This window comes from Haemaphysalis longicornis, unplaced genomic scaffold, assembly GCF_048455015.1.
Source record: "Haemaphysalis longicornis isolate Haplotype H1 unplaced genomic scaffold, Haemaphysalis longicornis Haplotype H1 scaffold_12, whole genome shotgun sequence".
Lineage (NCBI taxonomy): Eukaryota > Metazoa > Arthropoda > Arachnida > Ixodida > Ixodidae > Haemaphysalis > Haemaphysalis longicornis.
Window position 1 is genome coordinate 93,369,954 of NW_027526225.1, and position 16,090 is coordinate 93,386,043.

Sequence of the window (16,090 nt, forward strand, 5' to 3'; positions counted from 1 at the left end):
GCGGCCTGGCCTTGCCCTTTCGCGGTGTACGTAGCTGCAGGGCTGCAGTTGGTATCGGCGGCGAACTCGCAGCCGCGTGGGGAGAATCGTGCGCTCGTTCCCTTTGGTGCACCGCGCACTGTTTATCCAAAAAGCGCGGTCTCAGATGTGGCCCCGCTGGTGCCGGGTGTTATTTTGCGGTGGTTGTAATTCCTACTACCGGCGGCATGTGAAAAAAGACATTTTCAACCGACACAGAACCCGTGCACAAAACGCGCCGGATCGGATCGCTTTATCAGCGGCGATGAACGTGAAGGCGAAGAGCAAACCAACGCTGCACTCGATCAGCGAGAACCCGTGTTCTGGCAAGCTGCACCCATGTGTTGCATTCAACACTGACGGGAAAGTGTTTGTTTGCACTTGTTTGGATAGTCGTAAAATGTCCAAACACTCCGGCACTCCGCTAGCAGATCAGCCGGCGAGACATTTCGGAAAACATTTGACAGATGGCGCCGTATGCATTAGTGTGTCGCTACGCAAAACTGATGAGACGCTCTACTAAAACTCCCATCGCGGTGTCACGTAGCGGGACGCAAAAATTTAGCGTTTAGCGTATGCAAAGGCCACAAACGCTGTACTAAAACTCTATTACCAGCAAAATAGCGTGCGTATGTGAAACCGCTTGCGTTTACAAAGCTGCACGCCGAGCGCGTACCTTTCAAACCTAGTGACATCGTTTAAATACACTGGCAAGCACAGTGTAACGTAGTCAGATATCAACCGTATGCTCAGGCGACAAGCAAGAGCTTGTTTTATGTGGGGCGGAGATTGCGCATAAAGGCCCGTTCGCACTTGCGACGAAAGCGAGTGAGAGCGGCAGGAATTCCGTCGCTTTGTCGCGCTACGATCGTTTTTGTCGAATGGTGGGGACAAATTTTGGTTGCGCGACAGAATTCCCGTCGCTTTCGCTCGCTTTCGTCGCAAGCGGGAATGGAAAGTTCTGCCGCGCTGCCGTCTGCTACGCAGCTCGGAGGTAACCGCGCGATCTGCTCGGGCCGGATGAACGCGCACACTCCCGCACGGCAGCGCCCCAAGCGGCAGACGGCCGCGTACATCGCTCCCGGCGCCCGCCTGGAGCCCGCCCTCGGCACACTAGCCAGTATATTTCAGGCACTATAGTGGAGGAAAGATTTTTTGCTTCCGATAAACCTAGTTCTTTGCCCCTGTGTTTTTAAATACTTGAAGTGGTTAGCACGTCGTCCTCACGCAGCTCTGTATCGTCGTAGCATCGCTGATTGTCCGAACGAAGCTTGCAGCTAAGCCAATGCAGCGACCGAAGCTGTGTGTGTGTGTGTGCATCGCCTCCTGTGTGTTGTGGACGCGTTCGTTTCGCGATGAAATGCGACATTGTACTTCTGCGGGTGGATAGTGCTTCCCATGGTCTGGATTATCTTTCTCGAACGACGTACCACTCAACCTCGCATGGGGTATGTGCAGTGTGCCTGGCTAAAAGCCTTCTCGCTTGCGCGCCAGAGTTGTGACTTGCTGCTAGTCCCCGCAAACCGGGTGTGAGGTGAGTGCCGTATTTACGACGGGCAGGAGGAGGCAACTCATCGTCTGTCAATCGCGGTTCAGACTTGCAACGCATGTTGTGACGTTGCGTTCGTTCGAAACGCATCTCTGGATTGTTTTGAAGTTGAATAAAATGTACGCGTCAAACCCGGGCATTCGGCTCAGGGCGTTCTCTGCGATTGCACCAAAGAAGTGCCACGGGACTTTCTTTATGGTACGTACTCACGTAAGATAAAATCCACGTCGTGTTATGGCCGTGTTGCATTCAATACAAACGGTTAAGCGTTTGTTTACACTTGTTTCGTTTGTCGTAAAATGTCAAAGCACTCCGGCACTCCGCTGGCAGATCAGCCGGCGAGCCGACGCTGAGCAGACGACTCATCTCTTTGCCGGAAGTGCGTGAAAAAGCCGCCCAATAGCAGGATGTCTAGCTCATGACGAACATCTGGGAATCGATGATGTAGACATGTGAAGATGGCGGCGTCCAAAAACCCGAAGGAAAGGGTGAGAAAAAAGCGACAAACTTTGCAACAAAAGTGTGAGCTTTCCGCTGCGCGTAAAAGAGTAATACTTGGCCCAGGTGACGTTGGCGACCCCAATCTAGCGATTGCGCTAGTTCATTTAGTGTGCTCAAAATGCCTTTCAGGGCCCCTTTAAGTGATATTCGTAGTGCTTCTTTATTAAAAATTTATGAATTTTTGGTTTTTGCGATATAAAATAAAATACATAAACTGCAGAAAATCGTCGCCTACCGTTGCCCTCTCCACTATAGCTCCTGGCGGAAGCTTCATAAATCAAACGCCAACAGTAACGAAAGGTTCCACTAGATGGATTCCACTTTCCGCTTGGAATGCAATTGCAGCAGGGCAGCGGGGTTCTATAAACATTTTCGTAGGGTGCATCGAATCAGGCGCGTCTCCGCCGTGCCGCAGCGCTGCCGTCGAGGCACCCGGCCGGAAGCAGTAGAACGCGGTAAATTTAAACAGACTTGAGCAAACATCTGGCGTGTTATCTTGGCAGGAACGAGACCGGAGAGGAACAGTATTAGTGTTAAGCGGGAAAGAGAAGATAGGTGATAGGAGCCAGGCGACTATCATCTTTTGTCGACATTTGCAACAAAACGAGCAGATACGCTGCCATTTTGTGTAGGGGCGAAACCCCTTCGGGGCTGGGGGGGCTGTTGGCCTCTCATGTCGTCTTCGTCGTCATGATCGTCGTTTGTCTCACGTAGTAATGGTACTAAAACACCGGAAACTCGTCTACACCTCGCGCTAGAACGCAACGCGTACTAAAAAAATATCGGGACATTGGTTTACGCCTAGACTGCTTCGTAACGCGTATTAAGAAAACACCCGGACACTCGTTTACGCCTCGTGCTGGAGCGCTTCGGGCTTCAAAAACAAGAGATTTTTACAGCAAAAATGTATACCTCTAGCCCCCCCCCCCTTCCCCCCAACGGTTTCACCTCCTTTGGGGAAAACGCCGAGGAGCGGAGGACCAAACAACACACTTATGCACTCCATGCTTCGCCCCTCGGCAGGTTTTAGGTTAGTTGAGATGGCCCGCCGGTATTTTTTTGTGTAAGTGTGTGCCATCTGTTTCGCAGCTACATCTTTAAGGTAGCAACTACCTGAATCTTGCGTAGAGTGGGAAACAAAACCTCCACGCAGAGACGAAGCGGAACGGAAAAATCAGTAAGCGTCTCAAAATTGCACCGACAAGTGGTGAATGGCACCACGAATCGCTAAATGTTGCTACTTCTGGTAATGCTACGCTTAGCCCGGCTAAGCCCCACATACTTTGTTAGTCGATTGCTATTGCCTCGCGTCAATATTTTAAATGGATAATGACAAGACGCACATCAGCTTTATGAAACCTAGAAATACAAGTATCTTTACGGCAGAGGCCTATGGCATACTTCTTGTAGTTCAACATATTGTTCTAAGTCGAATTCCGAAATCTGTAATTTATACTGATTCTTTAAGTGTTGTGCGTACATTATCCTCACAGAAGCCTAAAAACCATGTGGTCAATGCTCTCATTAGTACTCTTATGTCTGTGCATGCGTTAAACCTTGAGGTGACCGTGTGCTGGGTGCCAGGGCACTCTGGAATTCCAGGTAATGAGACCGCAGACCGAATGGCGGCCGCTGCTGCCCTTACAACTACCGTTGACATAACAGCAATACCCTACACCGACCTCAAATCACACATCAGACAACACCTTCGCACAACATGGCAAGCACACTGGAATCAACAGACTGACAACAAACTACACATTATAAAGCCACTCTTGGGAGCATACACCACTGATACTCACAACAGACACAACGAAGTTACCCTGGCTCGATTACGGATAGGCCACACGCATGCAACACATTCCCACCTGCTCACGGGATCTCCAAGACCCCTGTGTAGCAGGTGCGGGGAGGGCCTATCCGTAGTCCACATACTAATAACATGCAAGGCACTTCACACAACACGACACAAACACTTCAGAGAACTCTACAGACAACATATCCCACTACATCCACCTCTGTTTCTAGGTGACGATGCCAGTGTTTCTATGAAACGTGTGTTTGATTATTTGTCAGATGTTAGGTTTTTAAACCTTATCTCATATCACGCATAATCAAATCTGGCCCTATACACCAGCCATCACCATTATCTTTATTGATCTTACTATGTCCAGTTTACACGTTTTATACCTACCTTTTGTGGTAATCACTTCTTTTCATTAAATGACTTCTGTGGCGCTCTTTGCCCTCGTTGGCCTTGCGCGATGAAACACCAACCATCATCATCACCACCTTTATGAAACCGCGTGAAGAAGAGCAAATTCATGTGAGAGTTCTTGTGGCTTGGAAATTTGGCTGTGATGGGCCTCTCATTGGGCAGTGATGACCGACTGAGTCTGAGATGCACGTTCGAAACAAGGGAGGGGTTAGTTCTACAGAGGAGCCCTTTTCCTCTCCACGGTTTGGCGATCACCGAGTAGCTTGCTAGCTAGCTCGGTACCATTGCTTTGTTTGCATAAGCGATGACACTCGCTGGATTTTGGGTGTAAGAAGGGGCAAGATATTGTCGGTAAGATTTGGCCACTGAAGTTGTAAGTCTGCGTCGCCGCCCTTTGTCGTCACGTGAAAAAACTCTGTGCTACTGGGGCGGTGATGCCTCAGGGACATGTATATCTTTTCTTGCCTGTAGTGTTTTCTACGGTGACGCGTAGCAACGCTTAGGAGTTGCGCAAACGTCGGCATGTTCAGAAGATAAGGCTATCAATGGCGCGTCAGGAGCGCTACCACTACGAAAAGTAGGGATAGGTTGCGTGTTTTTGCACCAATTACCAGGAAGCCTCGCCGTGAGCTTGAGTAGTTTATTTCTGCGTACAAAACGCCTACGTTATTTTGACCCCCGCTTTTTTATAACTCAGTGCCAAAGTACGTCAAAACAAACAAAATCCTCATTCTGCGCACTTATGCAGCTGTACAAAAAAGTGGGACTTCTGGCAGAAATGTTTTAGCAATGCTTTCTCTATTTATTCATTCCGACAAATTTTCTTTCAGCCTCGTAGAAATTGGGGTAGTGCAAAGATGCCACGGATTTCGCAATTTTTTTATTGGCGGTTATTTGCTCTTAATAAAAGTGCTGCAGAATTTAGAGAATTCTCTACTAATCCGAAGTGTTCTTATGCCGCTTTCCTTGAATGTGAGTTTTTTCCAGCCAAATTCTTTTATTTGTGTAGCATCTGTTTATTTGTTTAAAGCCTCATGTGCAAAGCCTCCAATTACGCCATTATAGCGATTGCAGGTGGAACTTCCGCGATATGTGGATTTTTGCGGAAATGCAGAACGTTACATGGTCCCTGCTCTAGGGGTACTCTGCAAAGAATGCTCCGCATTATCATTAACAGTAGGAAAAAGAACAAAAACAGGAAATACAGCCGGTTCTGTTCTCATTTGTCCATTATAAATTCTGCGTATTGACGTTCGCGCTGGTAAACAATTTATTTAAAGCTACCAACTACCCAGTTCTGCACTCTACTGGTTATTCCGTCTCACAAACAGAATTCATTGCTTTTTGTGACGTATGGCTTCTGCTCGAACGCACCAATCTCCCCCTCATAGTAATTTCTTACGTCTTTCAAGCCCTCATTACGCACACGTACGTAACTTGGATGGGGCTGAAATTGTCTTCAAGGCGGCCGTTTCGAGGACCCCACTTGCGTGACGCAAACGCGCTCTCGCACACGCTTCGTGAATTTTGTTAATGACGCTTCGCCGTTAGAACGACAATTCTGGGCGTTCTGGCGTGGTGCTAACCGTTCCGTCAACCCTATTTGAGGTCATTTAGAAGTTCGGAAGCGTTTCCCCTTGCCATCAGAGCCCGAATTTTTCGCCATCGCTAGTATTTTCTGGTGAAAAGGGCACTCATTAATCTCCTTATTGACAGCGACTGTAACGAAGCTTTGCGACGCCTGCGCCAGTTCCGCTATTTTCAAAGACAAATAAGTGCGGCGTGCTGCGCCTCCAACGTTACTTCCGAATTCGCAAAGAACTAGGATTACAAACGGGTGCATTACTTCATGTAGCAGACGTGGTTTCCTTTCCTGTCCTATTTCTCGCTTATCCTAGTAACTCCTGTTGATTCATTCTTGAGCCATGTTCAACGAAAGGCGAAAGCATATTTGTAGATTAGCGGAAGACTAGGCACGCTGCGGAACCCTGCGTTAACTGGGTGTGGTGTCAGGTCGGCGACGGCCCCGAAGGGGCGAAGCAGGAGACGTGCACTCGAGCTGAAGAGTTAAGCCAAAGAGAATAATTTATTCAGTCACATCACATTCAGTCACATCACATATATACACTGTCTGACGTCACAGGTTAGCCTCCTGATGCTAGAATCACTTGACATTAAAACCGAAACCGAAACCAAAACCCCCAGATTCTACACTGGGTTAACGTTATTGAATCGTTACATAATGCGAAGGGGCGTGCCCATCGGTTGCGTTGGCTAACTAGTTGTGAAAGGCGGAATACCTGTGGAGACTGCAGTGCCTACGCACCGTCGAAATGGACCCAGCTGTTTGGAAGTGGGTGAGCGATAACACGTAATGAACGCCCATCTTCATCACGATGACTCCTACGCCCACGTGGATTGTGGACATCGGGATGGATTTTATGTACGCATGTTTTTATCGTTTTTATTTTTATCGATAGGCAAAAAGTATCCGCAATACTTTTCTGACGCTTTGGTTTTTTTTTGTATTTTGCTTGTAATGTAAACTGGTCATTATGCTCTGAAATCTTGAATTCACGCTTCCGCGGTGTCCAGCTCACAGACTAGCAGGCAGGTAAATTTCAAAATTGGTGGGAGGACGACTTATGCTCCCCGCTGCGCTCACACCGGCTGTCTCTGGCTTGTACCTTTTTAACCCTTACCGTACAAATTGAAGAAATGCATCTAGGCCAGGGCATGTCAGATGGCTGTCATTGGACAAAAAAAAGTCAGGAAACAAAAAAGGCTGCCTTGGGCACTTAGAAAGCTTGCGTGGGTGCTTCTTGCCTGGTTCTTTTCGTTTTGTCCAAAGGGGTCAAAGCTGAAAAATATTGTGGCAAGTTCAAATGCCATCGACTCCACTTTCAGTAAAAGTTCCCCATTGGCATAGTAATTTTTCACTGAACAAGTTAAGCAGTCAAGGTCCCACTGAAGAGTGTACTGCACTACGGCACCACACCTGCTACCCGGCCTTAAGATTACGCTAAATTGTCAGTTATTAATACTCGCACTAACTACCTCTCATTCATCTGGAGACGCATGCGACTATGCATATCGCTTGCATCTTAGAAATATGAACGGTACTGTGCCTTTTTCCATAGAAGCGCCGCTTGCTCGGCCAGTTGGTTCATGCTGAATCTTGGGAAAATTAGCGAAAAAAAAAGACACAGACAGCGTGAAAGGAAAACTCCACCTCCCCTCGCGGGAACCCCTGTGTAGATGCGACGCATAGGGGGTTCACGTTGCAGCGTTGGACAGCGGAGGAACGGCGCTGGAACGATGGAGCGGAGCGGCGCAGGCACCGCGTTTTATAGCGCGCATAACGGTGAGGGGGCGCGCCGGCGCCAGTGCGTCTGCCGCAGCTATGACGCAACACAATCCACTTTAATCCAATTCAATCCAATCCAATCCAATCCAATCCAAGCCAAGCCAATACAAGTCAATCCAATCGAATCCAATCCAATGCCGCTCGCGAGAGAAGGTTCGCTATCGGAGAGGAGAGGGGGTGAGCGGCGGAGATCGCAGCTGGCGCGGCGAGGAAAATGGGAGAGGGGCGGACGCCGACAACAACACCGACACCGGATGCAGGAATGAGATGCAGTCGCATCTAAAAAAAAACCCACACGCTGGAGCAGCTACTCAAATATGCCAGTTGGCAGTCCAGCGTGGGTGTTGTCTCTTCTCCCTTGTGTTTTACTTCCTTTATTTTTACTGAAATGCTTCACTCTTACTTTCATGTCACTCTCACAAAGTGACTTTTGTTTGGCGCTCTTTGTTCTTCTTCTTCTTCTTCTTCTTCTTCTTCTTCTTCTTCTTCTTTGATAATTACGCCTGCAATAAATGAATGTTACATGAAAGGGTGTGAGTTTGCTTTTAGTGATGTCAGAGAGTATTAATGCCAGTAATATGCACACCATGCTCACTGAAACCGCTCTGTTATTATACATTGTGCGCTGTACTGCTATGCATTTAGTACTGACTATCACATTCTGTGACGCATTTTTTACACTTCAATGTACTTTTTTTTGCCCACCTGCTATGATCTCTCACGAGATCGGCAGTATCTCTAAATAAATAAATAAATAAATAAATGAATAAATAAAAACGTTTCCAGCGTATTGTTTGTGAAAAAATTGAAATTTGTGTATTTATGAAGTTTCCTTGAAATCCCGGAGGTGATTTTCTAACTAGGAGTGTGACCGGAATGGGGAAAGAACATTGAGAGGAATTCTGATTTTTTTATTCCATGGTACCAGAAGAAAAGCCCCAAGTAAGGGCAAATCAAGCACGGACAAACGGGCTTGTAGCAGGCGGGAAGCTTATGCGTTACACTAAAACATTATTGTGGTGAATATGGGATAGACGCTTTAAAAAACGCACCTGAAACCACGATAACCTCATGGTGACGGTGGTAGTCCAACGCTTTATTCCTGCCCCGAATTTCAACCGCCAAACTTAAGCTTCGTTTCTTTATGGCTTTTTTTTGGTGGAGACGGCAAGCGAAAATTGTTTAAAACAGCGATAAAAATAAATATTCCTCTTGCTAGAGGCACGTGGACGCCTGCCGCCTTGGCAAAAGAGAATCCCTTCCCAGCCACCGTTATACACACCAAAACGTTAACATGGAAGAGAGGCTCGAGGAAAAATTTATGAGCAACGGATGTACGTGGGCGCGCACTTGGAACCACCCGCTGCTGAACGCGGCGGGAAAGGCAATCAGGTCGGGATGGGCCCGCAACAGCAACAGCGATTTTAGGCTACTCGAATCACGAAGCCATGACTCGATTGGCCGGGGGCCACTTTTTAGCTACGGGGAGTTAATGTCGCGGAACAAGCGAAACGCGGGGGTGCCCACAATAAGGGCAAAAGATGAGCGCCGGAGCAGCATCCATAAAAAGGAAACATCCCCCTCGCGAGGGGCACGATCAAATGCAGAGCATTTCCGGGGGCGCACGACGTTAAGTAGTTTGCGTTACGTTAATGTTGTTACACTTGTTGCTGTTGGTTGTTGTATTGTAATTAAATGAGGAGACGTAATCACGTGGTCACGTGACATCATTTATTAGCAGGTGGGTATAATTAATATTCTTCTCTTCTCTTCTCACTCTTTTCTTCTCTGGCTGTTGTTGTGTCGTCGACGTCTAGATGCCTCTGTTTGAGTTAGTCCCCCCATCGAGGGAGTCGATGGGAGACGCCATTGTTGAAGTTGTTCTTGTTCTTGCTGCTGCTGTTGGTGTTGTTGCACGAGCACGACACCGAGGACGACGGCCTTGTGGTCGCTGAGTAGACCGTCAAGGGATCGGGAAGCAACGGTCGAACGCGCAACGTAGACGCAGACGACGACGACGACACGAAGACGAGATCGATGCACGATCCGTGAATCGTCGTGCTCGTTCTGCTGTTGACGTCGTTGTGATCAGACACGCAGTCCAAACCGTGCAACTCCCTCATCCGCCTAACGAGCCAATCGTCCTTGCGAATGTCCACGTTAAAGTCACCCACCAGGATCAGGTGTTGAATGAGTCAAGGATATAAGGCGCGTTCGTAGCCCTCCATTCTGTGTCGGCTTTGTGGCGCAGTGGGTAGAGCACCATGTACCTTGCGTTCCGCCCGCAGGGTCGTGGGATCGAAACCAGGCGCCGGTAAGTATTATTTTTTGATATAGTGTAGGGGGAGGGGTTCGGACTACTACGGACAACTAGAACGGCTGACATCGTGGGTTAAAGAAATGCTCTGCATTTAAAAAGAAGCGCATCGCTTGCAGTGTCCCATATGAACTCCCACAAATGACCTAGTCGGAGCAGCAAAGGCAGCGGGGTTTGGGTGCACGGCAGGTTGCGGGGTCAGGGGAGGAAGCAATGGTGGAGGGACGCCTAATTTATCTCGGGAGGTAAGCGACAGCGACGCCTCGACCTTGTCCTTCTCTCCCTCATATTCGTCGGGAAATACGGGCTGTCTTAAGATCATAAGCAGAGTCGCTCCAAGGCGGTCAGTCACGCACGGAAGGGTCCGAGGAGGAGCCAAAAATAAAGACTAATGACGAGTTAAATACAAAGAAGGGCAGAGCTCGCTTCTTCTCATGTGGGCGAAAAAAGATTAGGCCGCACGCCATTCCCTATAAAAGACGAGGAGAGAGCGGACGCTTTTCGCTTCGGCCCAGCACCACGCGTCCACTCGCAGGGGCAATATGCGGAAAGAATTTACAGGATGCACAGTCTTCGCGTGTCCTGGCCAAAGTAATGTTTCACTTCAGGCCCACCGAGGGGAGCGCGCATTGCCGATAGGGAAGGGTTGGAATCTGGCAACGTTCGACTGGAAGCGGACATTCGATTGGAACTGGGCAATATCAAAAATGCTTTCCTGTAACACGTGATGTTTCATCTTATATGACATTCTGTTTATATTTCGAACATTGTGTTGCATTCGAACGTTTCCTTCTTGTAATTTGCGAAGAAGCACTCAGTAGGCGAATATATTTTGTGTAAATAATGTTCATCTGACAAACTAACCTCGAACACTCAATGACGGCTTCCTACTACATGCGACCAAAAACATGTTTTCTACCAGCTGGAGCCTGAAGAAATGTTCTAAGTATTGATTGCTGTGCGCGTCAAATGCTACCTCCAATCATTACAAAAAGTGCCTATTAATGACACTTGTTCCACGACTCATCTGGGGGGCTCGTCGCCAATCTCTTTATCATAAACCACTCACTTTTAGCTGATATATTATCGCGTAGCTAAGGATGTCACAGGTTTCTTCGGAAAAAAATGTTAACGAACTTTGTTCTCCGCTAAGAACTCGAAGAATACACAAGCGACGACGGAGAAGGCAACTTGACGTGCACAGACGGGTATCGGCGGATACAATGCCGCGGCGTTTGCCCGGCAAGCAGTTATTTTTAAGACGATAGTCTTTCTTGGGATACTTAAACCCAGAAATTTTGGTCTGTCTGTATGTCTGTGTGTCTTTATGTCTGTCCGTCTGTCTGTCTGTGACTCGATTCAGCCACCCGGCCAAAGCAAAACAATGCCTGCGCAATAGTCTTATATAGTCACAGCTAAATCTACCTGTCTTGGTCCGGTGTAATGTTCATACTTATCAACATTGTTGAAGAAGAACAAGACATTACGTAAATATGAGACAACAAATCAATACAGAAGTGATATGTGCAGTGTTCCTTTATAAAAATTCAAACATGCTTGACTTTTGCGAAATTAAATACTTCATCAACTGCAGAAAAAGAATTTACTCCGCCGTCGCCTGCTGTCGCCAGCGCCACTATAGCTTCCGGCGCCATTTTAAGAAATCAACCGGCAACAGTTACGCAAGGTTCCACTAGATAGTTTCCACGTTCTGCTTGCAACGCACGTGGAGTAGGGAAACGCGGTTCTATAAACGTTGAAGTAGGGTGCCTCGATTAACGCGCATCTTCGCCGTACGGCAGCGTTCGCATCGAGACACCCGGTTTGGAGCAGTGGAACGCGGTAAATTTAAAATGATTTAAGCAAACCTTTGGTGTCTTTACCTTGGGAGGAGCGCGACGCAAGAGGAACAACATGAGAGGTGAGCGGTAAAGCGAAGGGAGGCATTTACTTGGCAAATTTAGAAGAAGGCTATCGTCTTTTGACGACATTTGCAACGAAAGGAGCAGATACGCGGCCAATTTTTCTGCGTCGTTTGCTCTGGAACCATCCAACCATATCACGAGCACTGAAGAACATCCTTGTCCAGTGACTACAGAGCGGAGCACTCTATCAGATAAAATGGCCTGCGCGGCATACAAAAGAAAGGGGAGGAAACACTCGTCTCTCTTCAAACACATATAATGGAACCGGGCGTTGCCAGGCGCGTAGAGCAAACATATGAGCAAGCAAAACGGGAGGTACAGCTAGCGGAAATATGATTCCTTTCAAATTTGCATGAGCACCCAAACATTGCACTTATTCCGAAAGTTCGGCATACTGTGAGTGCTACCGTTATAAACAAGAAGGACTGCCTTGGCCCGCTGTTAGTGTCAAACTCTCGGAATCGACATAGATTATTACCGGATGTTTTACTATTTCGTGTGATGAAAATTTTGAACCCCCTCTATTAGGATAGTTATCGCAAAAAGGGAACACTAATTGAAAAAGACTGGTAACATAACTTCACGTGAGGTGGGTGTTCCAGCGAGTTAAAATGCGGAAACAGAAGTGGACACGCAAACAAAGTCGCGCGTGTGGTAGAGAAGATGATAATCCGGGGTAAAATTGCACTCCTATCACTCATTATCGGGCCACTAATGAGAGCGATGCTCGATATCAACGACGCATGCTGAGCATAACGGTTCTCGGTCGGGTTAGCTAGCTGTCACAAACTGTTTGAAAGTGCCGCCAAGACGTAGTTCTCACCATTTGCGCGCGACCTTTTTCGTCTGAAGCAGAAACAGCCGCCGACAGAGAATTACGCCCGCGAGAGTCAGAATAACAGCGCACGTCTACAGGAGTCAATCTCACGCAAAAAACCACCCTAAAACGCCCTAAAAGCACCCTAAAGTTTCTAACACACGCCGTGACGACTGATAAACACTAGTACACACGGATAATTTTATTATATGGAGTTTTAATTGGAGTTATTATATGGAGTTTGAATTGCCCAATGGAAAACATGGATAAAAAAACGACCATGAATTGGCTGCGTGGTTTATAAAAATTTCTACCAAATATGAGGTCTCTATTTATGTGGGATTTCCTTTATAAAAGGTAAGCACCAATTTTTAAGGTCATTTTTCGCGTTCAGAATCAAAGATAGGGCCCTCACAAAAATCAGAAACTCAACAAAAGCAGATTATCCTGAGACCGGCGGAAGATAAATCAAGCTAACAGACGATGCACTTCAGTATTGAGTACAGCCGTATCGGTTGAACCTGTTACAAGAATTCGGATACCTCCATTTCAATTGGAATTGTTATAAATGCATAGTAAAGCCTGCAGGTTTTCAACGCCTCTTCTCGCATTCATGTTTTCAGCAGGAAATGTCCCATCAGAAGGTGACTGCCAAAACGAGGTAAAAGGGGGGGGAGCGTTGTACTGGGTTTTTTGAAGAACTATGTTATATATGTCGCGGATATGAATACGCGTGAGGTGCTTTTTTTTCTTTTTTCATTTCTGCACTAATCTACGGGGGCAACTTAAGGTTAAAACAAAAGATTTTTCTAAAAACATTCAAATTTCGGGAATATATGTGTCGAAGACACAGCTGGGCTTCGAAAATGTTTATACCCGAACCTGCTGAAAAGCTTAATTCATGCATTCGGCTTCTTCCAAGAGTGTTGCGCTGAGATAAATTTCAGCGTTGCGCCGGATGCCTTGCCTTGCTGTAGTGCAGCGAAAAAACCCTGTAATTGATGCCGAGAAGGCTGTCATTGGGTTGAACGTAGTGCGCATGCGCGAAGATGTAACATTTGACGGAAGCGAAAGGGCGTACGATAAGCAACGGAAGCTCGATGTTAAAGCTCCCCTGTTATCCCCACTTCCTAACCACTTTGGAGGCAAGTGATAATTTGTGACGCTGTCCCAGGTAATAATTTGATAGCTGTCACAGTGTGCGATGCCCTAAAAGCATTGCGGTAACGCTGCTGTATTCTGACCGGAAAACGTTTTTTCTTGTTTTTCGTCCCACGCATCGATGTTTTCTCGCAGCTTAATTCCACCTGGCGCACACAGCACGAATTCTTTAGAAGTGTTTTTTTTTATCTGGGGTTCACTCTCCCCCTCATCTTTTTTCTTTTGCTCGTGCGGTGGTTTAAAATATTTTGCGACACTGACAGCTCGAATCAGAGCACATTTTTCTCTGTTTTTTGGGAGCTCTACGGCACTTTATTCAGACAAGGGGCAACTTTTTGCACGCTCTCGTGACACCGCAATAAGTATTACGTAAGTTCCTTTTGAAGCAACGGGTATTCTTATTCGTCTCTGTCAGCATAAAACTTTCCAATTTGTTTCAGATGTTGTACTTGTTCTAAACCATATTACGTAATTTATGAGGCTGTTGCTTGGCGATTGAAAACGTTTCTGCTTGCGAAACAAGAGCTTGCTACAAAGGGGAATGCCTTAGTGAGCGGCCGTATAATGTGTCCTATAAAACAAATCATTTTCAACCCCAAGAAAAAAATTTTCCATTTACAATTCTTGAGATTGACGGGTACCATACTTCTGCATTTTCAGCCTATATCAAAAGTGCTTGGTAGGGTGCGCACTAGATGGTATCTCTGTACTGGAGTGCTTCCGAAAGAAACAGAGTTTCAAAGAGGTCTCCCTGTAAACAAAGTGGCCAGGGGAAAGGGGGAGGGGGTTGCTTTACAGCTGGCATTTATTTTCGCCACTTGTGTTAGTTCGGGAGATGTCGATTCCAATGTGCCGACTTCGCCTAGGTATTGAAGCAGCTGGGGAAAGACGTTTGGTGGAAATAGGCTGAACCTTCATCATAAAGGGTTAACAGCGCACAAAGACGACGACACACAAGAAAGTGAAGACAGGACAAGGTCAGCGCTTGTCCTGTCTTCACTTCCTTGTGTGTCGTCGTCTTTGTGCGCTGTTAACCCTTTATGATTCTACACCAACTAGCCCACCAAGCCATTTTCGTGAACCTTCATGTTGTTTTTAAGGCGTAAACCTTGAGTGCCCTGTTCTTCGTGAAACCGTCGTTGTTGTTGTTCTTGTTGTCTGGTCAAGAAAATGACCACCACTGTCAAAAAAATCAGTAAAAATAAACAAGAAAAAGCGCAAGAATGATCTGTTTGTATTTGAACCTCCATCTCCACAGTAAGAGTCCGATGCTACACCGCTGTGCTATCTCGGTATGTAGCCAGCTATAGAACACTTTCGGTTTGCGGTATTCCCAAGCGATTATTTTGCCACAGAACGTACAGGGTGAAGGTAAGATCACAATAAGAAAAGGCTTTCAGGTGAACTTGAAAATGTTAACTTGTGAGATAAAGTCCCACAGTGGACCACGATGGCGCCGTGGTCCACACAACGTAAGCGATGCATCACCCAATCACAGGCTACTCACTGTTGGAACTAAAGCAGGGGAGAACTTCAGTAAGTGGCAGAGGTCAGCGTCACTTTAATACTAATGTAGGGAACCATGAGCTTTTCGTTTTTCTGTCGAATGACCTTGCTCCTTCCCCCTTGGAGTGGTTGTAGTTTTGTTACTTCCGCCACAGCGTTGCCTGACCATATCAGCATTCTCCTCACTGCTGTGTGATCGCATATTTAAAGGCCTTTTCTATCCTTGTCACCGGTCCCTGCCGGCGTAGTGAACTCTCTTGCAATGGGTTATTTATTACCTTGAATCACCCTTCCATCTCATATTTACACACACACTCTCTCTCTCAATTGGAATTACTATTGGTCATCCGTCCGATTACCCAAGAAAGCATGCCCTGCAGCGTTAGACACCAAGCGGGCCGCTCCCTCCATGTTTAATCCGTGTTTCCACGTGGCCACATTATGGCTCATTCCTATTTATGTAAGCTGTGGAGACGTACAGCCGGCGTCAATATAAGCCGGGGCCCGCGAGTGCGTGGCAAAATGCATCGCTGCGACATCTGACGTTGCACTTCTGGTGTCGAGACATCGATGTGCGCGTGCGCGTCCAACCACGCTCGCCAGCCTTTCTTTTCCTTCGCTTCTAAAAGCAGCGCTGATCACATTCAGAGCTTGGCCCCAGGGGTCACTTTCTTTGCTCAACACGTCTTGCTCGTACACGCTTCAGCGGCC